Below are 11,114 nucleotides of genomic sequence, written 5' to 3' on the forward strand. Positions count from 1 at the left end.
AAGAATGAACTCATGAAAACTTGCAAAAATGGAGATTTTCCTTCTTAATTTTGTGTGTAATCTATACAATCACTTCTATATGTGTACTAATGGATTCTTCACAATATATAACCTTCTAAATAACTTTCCTAACCACCCTTGGTTGGTATAGGTATGATAAAAAACCTAGAACACTAAGAAAACACTTTTCCCTCCTAAATCCAACCAACCATTGTAATTCAAAATTTGAATTTACAACTTACAAATTTGACATTTTAAGAACATTTTCAATGTTCCAGCCTTTCCAAACGGCACAAATAGTCTTATTAAGCATTCCTAAAGACAAAGCTAACTTAATTTAATCCCTATTACATCCATATGCTCAATTTTCCCTTTTTGGACTTCTAAGACCTAGGAATTACATCTTTTGCATATTTCATACCATGATAGGCTTTAGAACTTCACAGTTGATTCCACCATTATATGAATGAGTTGTCTTCATGGTTGGAGTCCTCTAGTTGTCCTTGTGCTCCTGGAGTGGCTTAGGTTCCCCTGCACCAAGATGTGATCCATATTTTTGGGTTTTTTTTTTCAAATAAATAATTAAATATGAATTTTCTACTATAGCTTATTTAGAATAAAAATATCTCATGTCTTACCACCTTAACTAATTGAAAACTTTACAAATTTAATTTTTTTTCTTATATTAGGCAAAGCATAGGATGTGACACAACTTTTGGATTTCAAAAATGTTATACTATTTGAAAGTTATAGCTATTTTTCAATCAATATGTCAATCAGTAGTTTGCACACTTCTTCATTAGAAATTTACTAATAAATACTTATTGATCTCATAATTTGATAGCAATTATATCGATGGAATATTGATAGTATTCTCAAAAAACCCTTTTTGTTTCATTGAATTTGGATTAAAAACTATTGTCAGATGGCCAGTCAAAGTTTGAATGTCAAGGAAACATGTCTCAAACACATTTTTTGAGTTGAACAAAGAGGTTTAGTAAATACCAAGCCTAATTGGGTACTTTAAATGTGGCAAAAAAACAAAAAATTCTAAATTTAAGATAGTGGGAACCAATTTTACATTTTAAGCCAAAAGGATTATAAACATATATAAATATGAATTTTTATATTGACAATGTGAGGTTTGAACTAATGACCTCCCCGAAGGAAGCCATGCCAAACATATTTAAATATGTTTTTAAAAAAAACTTTTAAATAAGTTTTTACACTTAAGATATAACAATATTTGAATATTATTATGTATTTTATTATTATATATTATATAATAAATTTTATTATTATAATATTTTATATGATATTTGATATGGTTATATAGTATATTAGGACCATATTTCTATATATTATTATATAGTATTCTATATCATCTATAATATTATAAATATTATCTAAATATTATTATATATATTACTTTATATATTATTATATATACTACTATAAATAATATTTTAACATAGTATTAGAATTTATTACACACTATTATATAGTTTTTAAAATTACAATATGATCGATTACAATATGTCCCAAGGGGTCCTAGGACCCCTAGGGATACATGTCGCAATGAAATGGGTCAAAGGGGGTCATAGGTTAGCCTACAACCCCCTTCGACCCTTATGATCAATTACCATATGTTCCTAGGAGCCCTAGGACCCCTAGGGACACATGTCACAATGAAATGGGTCGAAGGGGATTGTAGGTTATCCTACAACACCTTTTAACCTTATGATCAATTACCATTTGTCCTTAGGGGTCATAAGGACACATGTCATCATGAAATGAGTCTAAAAGGGTTGTAGGTTAGCCTACTATCCCATTTGACCCATATGATTGATTACCATATGTCCCCATTCGACCCATTTCATCGATTACCATATGTCCCTAGGTGTCTTACGACTCCTAAGAACACATGTCATGATTTTGACCCTTAAGATGGATTACGGTATGTCCCTAGGGGTCCCCTAGGGACACATGTCATGATGAAATGAGTCGAAGGGGGTCATAGGTTAGCCTATAACTCCATTTGACCCACATGTCCCTAGGGGTCCTAGGACAACTATGGAGACATCTTGTGATGAAATGGTTCATAGGTTAACCTATGATCCCATTCAACCCAAATGATCGATTACCATATGTTCCTAGGGGTCCTAGGACCCCTAGGGACACATGTCATGATGAAATAGGTCAAAGGGGGTCATAGGTTAGCCTACAACCCCATTCGACCCATATGAATGATTATCTTATGTCCCTAAGGGTCTTAGGACCCCTAGGGACACATGTCATTATGAAATGGGTCCAAGGGGGCTGTAGGTTAGCCAATGATCCCCTTTGACCCTTAAGATGGATTATGATATGTTCCTAGGGGCACATGTTATGATGAAACAGGTCAAAGGAGGTCGTAGGCTAGCCTACGACACCCTTCGACCCTTAAGATATATTACGATATGTCCCTAGGGGTCCTAGGAACACTATGGACACATGTGACATTGAAATGGGTCACCTATGACCCCATTTGACCCATATGATCGATTACCACATGTCTCTAGGGGTCTTAGGACCCCTAGGGACACATGTTGCAATGAAACAGGTACAAGAGGTTCAACCCATATGATCGATTACATGTCCCTAGGGGTCCTAGGATCCCTAGGGATACATGTTGTGATGAAATGGGTCAAAAGGGGTCGTAGGTTAGCCTATGACCCCCTTCGACCCTTAAGATGGATTACGATATGTTCCTAGGGGTCCTAGGACCCCTAAGGACACATTATGATAATAATATATAATAATTAAATCCTCTATATATCTACATAATTATTCTCAACTATATATATAATAATATAATAAATAATATATATGATTATAAATACTAAATTATATAATAATAATATGTTACTATATTATATAATAATAATATATAATGTTAGCTATAGTAAATAATATATAATTGTTCTCTAGTATTTATACCCAATTTCTCTCCAAATTTTGGGCATGAATTTCAGGTACTTGATATGGGATCAGGTAGCTAAGTCTATTTAATAGAATTTTTTTACCAAAATATTCTCTGTCACTATAGACCTGACAATCACATTTTTTTGGCTTTTTCACAGGTTTACAGATTTTTGTTTGTTTGGGGCCCATTGTTTGAAAAGGTTGCTACAAAATTTGATTAGGTATCTGGTATTGTTGTTTGAATGGGGAGCAATACTCATCGAAAGGCTAGACGCAAAAGGAAGGTATCCAATGAAGACATTGCAACATATAGGGAAAGAGATAGGGTAAATCACTGAAGGAAGAGACAAGGATGTTAAATGTCAATCAAGTAGATGATGTATTAACCGAAAGTGAAATCATAGAGTAAGAAAATGAATATGTTTAGTTGGGGAATGAAAATGTACCAATTGATAATGACAATGTCGGGATTGAAAATGTGGAGAATGAAAATTTACTAGTTCATAATACGAATGCTATGATTGACCATGTCAAAAATGAAAATACACAAGAATGTTACATATCTCCTAATTATAACCAAAATGAAGGTCCTCTAACACCAAAATAGTTAATTGAAATTGATGAAATGATTATTAGTAATTTGGAAGTAAAAAAATCACAAAGAACCATTCAGTTATGGGCTTCAAGACTATATAAGATGTTTTTAACCAACAAGACAGTGCTGGAGCAATGTCAACTTTTTATGCACCTATTAAAGATGAAAAAGATGAGACCTATGCTTTCCAAATTGAAGAGTCATGTCAATAAGAAAATGGAAATAAATGCCATTATTGTGAAGAATCCTTTCAGTGCTCTCAATAGCATTGGGAGAAATAGTAGGGAGAAGGATAAAAGAGGTGCTCGAAGGGTTATTACAACCTCTTTGGTAAGTCATCATTTGAGAAAAGTTAGATATATGAGACAAAATTGTATTGACTTGAACCTAACTCATACTACTTTGAGAAGATAACTTTCTAGACAAGAGAGAATTGATGGTCCTCTTCAAAATGATACATGTGATTTTGGTGGGAGACTTCCACATTTTGATAAGAATCTAATTGACGATGTGAAGAAATAAATAATATAGTTTTGGCACTCTAGTCACGATTCTCACCCAATGCTAAAGACATGTTGAAGTTGAGAATTGGCATTAGAGACTGCATGTCACATCCTAAACATTATTTGGAGGTAAGTCAAACTATTTTGTTCAAATAATTTAGAAAGATTCATCCAAGATTTCATGTTGTATATGCAAAAACCTAACCTATCGGGAGCACATGTAAAGAAGCAAATGTTAGTATCATGTGCATTCAAGATACAAATGAAATTTGAAAGCTACTAATTCTACTTGAGCTTTAAAACAACTATAGAACCAACAACTTAAAGTCATTACACAACCTCAAAGTAGCTCAAAAAGGGCACCCATAAGAGGCCTTTTTGGTGTGCTCAAGTGTGAGGAATGTAGATGTGCTCTCCCAAAACACAACTATTGAATCCCAAGGTAATGAAACGAAGTGCAAAATGTGATATGAATCTAACTAAGATGAATGAAGAATGTTTCAAGAAAAGACTATGAAGAGGCCATTCTCAAAATATTTGAACAAGTGGAGATGGATGCAGGGAAGTAAATTAGATTAACAATGCAAATGAAATGGAAATCTAGCAACTATCAAAGGTTAGTAACAATACAAATCACAAAAATCTCTAAAAAGCTCTAACACTAAACTAGTATGATAACAATGCAGATGAGGGAGATGGAAAATGCTTGAGACAAGAGCTCTATTTATAGGTTTGAGAGAGGCCTTGGGGAGGTGGCATCTATGTGGCATCCACATAGGTGCCACAAAGGAGACACATGGGCTAAAGGACAAGTCATTCAAAAGCCAAAAAGAGCCTTTAATGTTTGAGAGGCTCAAGGTGTGCTCACACATGTGTGAGCAACCTTGGGTGAAGGAGTGGGGGACAAATGTGTAAGAGGTGTAAATGAAATGGAAGCTTTATTGGATCATGTTTTGCTCACACATGTGTGAGCAAACACTTAAAGACTAAGAGGTGTTTAAAAAGGTGTTTAAGGTAACTAAGTGGGATTAATTAGTGGGTAGGCTTAGAAGGATGAGAGTGATGGGTGTAGACTAGGTTTTAGGATAGGATAAGGATTAAATTAAATAAGATTTAACTTAATTATAGGATTATAGAATTTAATGGAATGGAGGGAATTAAATAAATATAATTTATTTAAAAGGGGATTTATGGGGCACTATGCATTAAAGAAATTTAATACATTAGGGAAAGTATTCAAATTAAATTTAAATACATTAAGGAAATGAACTTATTTAATTAAATAAATTTAATTAAATAAGTAGAAGAATATGATAGATATAATTAATTAATAAATAATCAATTATAATGTCGAGTGAAATATTAAATAAATTAATATAGTGTTTAAGAAAATTTTAAGTGTCTACATTTTGACCCTCTTTGATGTGATGTCAGGACAATATTATATCAAAGAAAAGAAAATATAGGTTGCCCAGAAAGGATAGGAATCCTAAGAGTGGTGTCGAAGCAACGATAGGGGAGGACGGTGCCCCCTCGCGAAAATAGTGTAAAAAATGAATTTTGGGCAATTTTTGTGAAAAGGTCTTTAGAAGAAGAGAGAAGGGTAGGAAAAAGGAATAGATGAACATTTTGCATGACTTGGGGATAAACAATGGTCAACATAGCCCAGGAAAGGGTATAGGCTCAAAAAGGGGCCTTGGAGGGCCTATATAAGCCTCTAAGGGGCTCAAGGAAGAGTCATTTGCACACCTAGAGAGTAGAGAACCAAAGCAAAAGATGGATCTGATCGGCAGATTGTAGCTTGGAGAGTGCGTTCGGGAGCACCAGAGACCAGCTGAGATGGGCTCGTCAGTGAGTCGACTATCCTACCTTGTCAAATTTTTGATTTTGTCTCTTAGATAACATTTATGGGGTCAAAAACTTAGTTAGGGTAGAGACAACAATCTCTGCCCTGTCGTCTACAAAGACAATAAAATAGGGACTAGGAGGTCTACGGAGATGATAGGATGTATCCTATCCTCTTCGCAGATGATAATGGAGAGGAAAAGGGGGTCAGATCTGGGGTGGAGATGACGATCTCCATGTCATCATCTCCGTAGATGATAATTGGGCAGCCATTGACAAGGAATCTAACATATACGCAGATGCCAAAGATGTCGACATGGTGTCTTCATTGTCTATCATCTCCACTCATTGGCATCTATGCCGATCAATGTCTCTGTAGATCAGCTTCTGCACCAATCAACATCAACATCTATGAAAATCAAAATCTACACCGGTTTGCTTCTTCATCGATTGAGACAAATTGGTGGAGAATAGGGGAGGATGCCCCATACTAGGGGGGGAGAATAAGATAGTAGAAACTAACCATGTGCATGTCTATGCTATAGATGGAGATGGTGATATTTCAATCGCAGGAGCACTATCCACCAACCATGGTGCTAAGGGATAAATTGACTGAGGTCGAGTGGGGACACATTAGACTATGTGGGCTGGAGCATGTCCATGAGTGGCTAGATTTGAGAGCGCATTCAACACAACTTTAAGCTTTGATTGAGTGGTGGCATACACTAACGTTGAGTTTCCATCTACCTACTGGAGAGGCGACAGTCACTTTGCTAGACGTTTGGTAGATTCTACAAGTGTTGATCTATGGGATGTACCTTGAGTACATGCTAGAGGGTGTTGATCCCTATCTGCGAGAGTGCTTTGGGCACCGACGATAGAGGTTGTCGATACAGAGGTCGTGGCTGACATGGAGAGATGCACTAGAGTAGATATTTCCATGACTTTCTATGTACCTTTCTTCACTTATATGGAGGATGGTACTAGACCATGCTAGGCATGGATTTCCTATTGGGTGGACATAGGTCCTTATCACATTATTAGAGGATGATGGTGCGATCTTCTGCTAGGGTCAGACCATCCTCACTAAGCTATATCATGACCTGCATATGTGCACCTACAGGGCATAGCAGACCATGGGTCCAGAGTTGACACTACTTATGGTATGGTTGTGGGAGCATATAAGTCTTACACATCCCATTACCAGACAGGAGAGCTAGCAGCTTGGTGAGCCATTTGCATGTCAGCACAGGCCACTTATCCAGTATACCTCCATAAAGTTTGTTAGTTTTTGGAGGAGATGTATTGATGAGATCATTATGTTCAAGTGGACACCCTATGACAGTGTGGAGTGATGGGGCAGTGTCCTAGTAGCTGGGGGAGAGGATGATAGCGAGGATCAAAGATATCTCCCATATACATAGATAGACTACTGGCTGATCGGGCAGACTATGCATGTTGTTATGAGGTATATGCCCTCTAGGGTGTAGTGATAGTTTGGGAGGATGTAGGATGCAGTCCCAGACATATTTGTATACCAAGTGGTATCCTAGGAGTACGACAGGCTATGGGTTCATGGGACTAGTCTGAGGTTGGCAAGGATATCCTGGCAGTCGATGTAGCCAGTACCTTAGGTACATGGACAAAATTGGTTGGGATGTAGGGATGACACCACCTATACACAGTGGTTGGTGGCTCATCAGCTAGTGCGATTAATGGTACCTAGAGCACCACCACTAGCTAAGTAGGCACAGGGTGAGGGAGATGGAGTAGGGGAAGGTGGACAGGCAACAGTGGTGTCACCGCCAATATAGGGGGCACAACAGGGTCCACGGGGGTGCAGAGCCCACTAGAGGAGGGTACCAACACCAGTAAGGCCACCATAGGGGCCACCAGGGCCACAAGTACAAGGAACACCAGGGGTATAGGATACAGATATGGTTAGGGTGGAGTGGGATAGTCTCCGAACAGAGGTTGCCCAAATCCAAGGTGAGATACAAGTGGAGTGGGTGTAGGAAGATAGTGCCTAGCAAGCCTTGGTGGCATTACAAGTAGAGGTACAGGCCCAGTGAGCTAGGGCGGACAGTGCCCAAGAGGCCTTAATAGCCCTGCATGTGAGGATAGATGCTAGAGAGTTCAACAATTTTGGGATGTAGGAGGAGGTGGATGAGCTAGCAAAGATAGAGACCCTACGATGAGAGGTGGCCATGCTATGAGTAGAGTGGGAGATGCACCAAACACAAATTGATGAGTAAAGCTGGCAACATGATGTGGCCAGACAGGTAGTACAACTTGGGGCAGCCATGGCTGTGATGCAAGAGGCTATGGAAGCCCATTGAGTAGAGACATAGGCTATGCATGAGGCGGCCTACTATAGGTCCCTATATCATGATGTCGTGTCTGCCGATCAGCAACAACTAGATTTTCGAGAGGCTTCTAGCTCATGGACTACCGAGGGTTGAGACAAGTTAGAGCAGTCAGTTGGACAATGTTAGCCTCCATAAGGAGGGGATATAGGAGGGGTAGGGCCCTTGTAGCCAGTGACCTGATTCTTTATAGTGAGCCGTTTTGACATTAAGGTGCAGATGTAGCGAGTTTTTGATGATGTACTTGTGCATGATGACACTACATGATTCTTTTGTATATGGACTATACACATACCTTGATTATTCTTTTGATATATATATATATATATATATATATATATATGACATGATTCGATGGGCCTATATGTATATGGATGATTATTGCTTATGCATGTGATTGCTATGATGTGGATACTGACATTGTGATGCAGGATGTTTGTGATGTTATATTGCCTATAATTTATATATGATGCCTAATGTGTGAATGATGCAGGTTCGATGGCGAATATGAGATGTATGCATTGTGTTATATTACATGTATGGATGTACTATATGCTTTCTGAGATATTTTATGATGAATATGCCACTAAAGATGATGATTATAATGGATGCACCTAATGAATTAATGTAATGAACTAATGATTAAATCTAATATTGAATAAAATGCTTAATTAATATGACAATGAATGTATCCTAAAATGTCAGTAATAGAAAAAGACACTAATAAATGCAAAGTGAAATGATTGAACTTAAAATGTAAATATGAAAATGAATCTAATGAATGGACATGTGTCAAAATTCCTCACTTGTAGGAACCAAGTAGCATAGCATAGGAGGGGGAATACACAAAACCCTTGTCTCAAGTAGGGCGCAATGAAACCCTATACTACATGAATCCTAACTACATGATACCAAGGGATTCAGTTGTATTTATATGGGAAAGCACACCCTAGTTTGATTTTGCAAAGGAGTTATGCACCAAATGCTATAGAACCATAGATGACAAATTTCCTTTGCATGGAGTAGACTCGCAACACAAGAGATACTTTAGGATGATAGATGTATTCTACATAGCTATGATGGAACAAATTAAATATACATAGTTGGAGAGGTCTAGGCACACCCAAAGCCTTTTTAGGGGTCTTTGGTAGGAAGTGTGCTAACCCGTTGCCCCTAGTGAGTAATGTATAATCATAACTTGAAACTGACATACATGTACTAAAGCATCAAAAATAGATCATACCACAAATGACACATGTAGTCAGTTGAAGCCATTCAGGTGATACCAGAATATGGACAATCAAGGCATGCCCTAAAGGCTACCACTAACACACAAAATGAAAATCAACCAAAAGAGACCTCATAACCAAATAGTCAATCAGTCCACAGTTCTTGCCAAGAATGTTAAGTCTTAGAATGTGAAAATTGTTATACTATGCATAGGAAGGATTCATCCTATATATTTGTCTAATATCATCACAAAAGTTGGGCAAGAGCTGTGAAAAGAATACTGTCTCAAATCAGTAAGTCTCAAATGGTGATTTTTTTTAGGTGCTATTGTAGTGACTATCATGGGAAAAAGCTTAGTGTAATGGGATTGGGACAAGTACTCGATAGAAAAATGACTCCTAGACTAGAGGTCTTTTGAAAAATGGGAGTGAAGTGAAGCCTCATGGATAAGAGGTCTTTTTATTGGATGTATGAAAAGCGCAAGTTAGATAGGACTTTTGCATAGAGGTGGGATGAAATGGTGGAAAAGGGGTGAAGTGAGATGAGCCTTATATATAATGGACCAAAACACTTCTTTTCATGAAAGTTTTCTTCTTTTTAGTCTTCTCTTCAGGAACATTTTATTAATGTTTTTGGAGTTTTCTAATTTTCTAATTTTTTTGTATTTTGTGGAACTATAACAACACTGTATAGGAACTGAAAGAATCAAGCATAGAACCGTTTGAGGTGTTGGATACTTACAGGTTCAGGGAGCAGATCTCCCTCTGAAGTGGCAATCTGATATGCCCTAGAACCATATTTGGCTGTAATGATAAACAGACCAAGCCAATTAGGTTCAAATTTTCCTTTCTTCTCACAGTTCTAGAGGTTCTTCATGTTATGCTACAAAACTAAGTCACCGACCTCAAATTCCTGAGACCTAACTTTTTTGTGAAACTGAAGTTGAAGACAATTTTGATACATGCAGAGGTGGTTTAGGGCATTGAGGTGTCTTTTATCAAGGAGTTGTAGCTCTTGCAAGAAAGAAACTTGGTTTTCTTCTTCGGACATCAAATGCTTGAGAGAGATTCTGAGGGAAGGGAGCTCAATTTTGATAGGTAACACAACTTCAAAACCATAAACAAGGGAAAATAGAGTGGCTCCTGTGGGGGTACGGATGGAGGTGCAGTAGGCCCAAAGGGTGGGAGCAATTTGGAGGTAGCAATCACGACCAGCTGCGTCAATGATTTTCTTTAATATTTTCAAAATGGTTTTATTGGTAGCTTCAACTTGGCCATTGCCTTAGGGGTAGTTGTTGCTCATTTTTACGATCCTGCCAAAATTTGAATTTTAAATACTTCCCCGCCAATGGTCACTCCCCTAGTTTAATATTATTTTAAACGTCTCAGGGATATGAAAACATTATTAAAAAATCAAACCTTATGATATGTTTCTGTGGCCCGCAAGTTCTCCATCGTCAGATCTGAGGATATCGATGGATGGCGCTATGTTGCCATTGAGAGTTGCACGTTGTTTTGAGTTGGCGACATAGCACCCTTTTGTTGCATGTCATTTGGGTCACTCTTTGCCTGGTTGTTTCTTTGATGCCGATTTTGGATAAATCAACAGAGG

The sequence above is a fragment of the Cupressus sempervirens genome, chromosome 11, assembly GCF_028749045.1.
Source record: "Cupressus sempervirens isolate cs-2001-9-10 chromosome 11, ASM2874904v1, whole genome shotgun sequence".
In the NCBI taxonomy this organism is placed as follows: Eukaryota; Viridiplantae; Streptophyta; class Pinopsida; order Cupressales; family Cupressaceae; genus Cupressus; species Cupressus sempervirens.